The sequence below is a fragment of the Numida meleagris genome, chromosome 4, assembly GCF_002078875.1.
Source record: "Numida meleagris isolate 19003 breed g44 Domestic line chromosome 4, NumMel1.0, whole genome shotgun sequence".
Lineage (NCBI taxonomy): Eukaryota > Metazoa > Chordata > Aves > Galliformes > Numididae > Numida > Numida meleagris.
Genome location: NC_034412.1, coordinates 1,425,685 through 1,427,180, shown reverse-complemented (window position 1 = coordinate 1,427,180; position 1,496 = coordinate 1,425,685).

The window sequence follows — 1,496 nt, the reverse complement described above, 5'->3', positions numbered from 1 at the left end:
AGGAAGAAAGAAAGAAAGAGGAGAGAGAGAGAACGGCGAAGAAGACAGAGAAAAAAAATAAAAAAAATAATAAAAGAGACAGAGACAGAGACAATGATTTCTCTGCAAATTTCTAAAGGGAAACTGCCCGGGATCCGTCCTGCAGCAGCATTCCGGGTGCATGCGTTTGTATTTCATTGCTGAGTCCTTGATCCACGCACCTCGCCCCATCGATAGAGCACAGCACAGCACAACCGGCGGCGCGGGGGCACCGGCTCTGCTCTGTGCCCCGGGGGCAGCGCGGGGCACGGGGCGCCGTGGCTCTGTTGCCCCGGGGGCAAAACATGGGGGGGGGGGAATGAAAAAAAAAGAAAAAAAAAAAAAGAAAAAAAAAGAGCATCGCACCCCATCCACCACCTCCGCACGACCAATCCCGCCAGAGGTACCGGTAGATGTAAGATAACGTTGATGCCCGCGAACGAAGTTTATTTTGGCTACGAGCTGCGAGCGGAGCGCTGGTGCCAGCCACGTGCATTTCTCCATGAAGGTGTATCTGGTCCCGTCGGGTGGTGATTTCTGTTCTGGTGGAGCTGTGCCACGGCCGCTTTCCGCTTGTGGCACGGCCGGGAAAGCTCAGCGCAGGGACGGGCTTGTAGCGATTTGTTCTCCATGAAAACAAAGTTATTTATATTGACCATATTTTTTCTAGTGTATTTTAAGTTATTTAAAAAAAAAAAAAAAGAAAGAAAAAAAAAAAAGACGCTGTTATCTCATCGCATTTGTTGTCGGTACAATACATTTCGTTTCACTCAGGTTGGCTTCACCTCTGTTAATCCGTTTCCGACGCCACCGGTTCTGCTCAGCGCCACGTAACGAACGTGGGAGCTCTGTAGATCCCCTTCCCGAGGAGAGCAGCCCGGTGGAAGCGCTCTCGCAACGCGTCTTTACGAGTTCTGTCGAGTTCCCTCAGGTAATAAAAGCGAGGAAAGCGCAACGATTTTCGCAATGCGTTCCACGCAGGGAACGGGGAGGATTCGCAGCTCCGGGCCGGGCACGGCGCTCCGCTCCCGCACGGTTCCCCCGGGCCGGGCCGAGCGGAGGGGAACGCGGCTCAGTGCGGCCCCGAGCAGCGGGCACGGAGCCCGGAGGGACGGCAAGGAGCCTGCCACGGAGCCCCGTGAGGAGCGGCCGACCGCCCGCAACCGCCCCGCTCCGTGCGGCCGCGCAGCGCCTGCGGGACGGGAAGGAACCGAGGGGCGGCCGAGGGGAAGGGCTCTGCGGGCCCGGCAGCGCTGCTCGCCCGGGCTCTGTGCGCTGATAACGGGAGGGGAGTGATGGATTTGATGGCGGCTAAACCGGCTTCCTTCAAACGAAACGAAGGTGCTGCTAATGATCAAGTCGATAAAAGTAACGGCGGTGTCGATTGATCCGCGAATAAAGGAGTTAATTAATATGTTGCGAGGAGCTCATATCGCAGCTGAAGCGCGGCCTGGGTGCTCCCCACAAACCCAACGCCG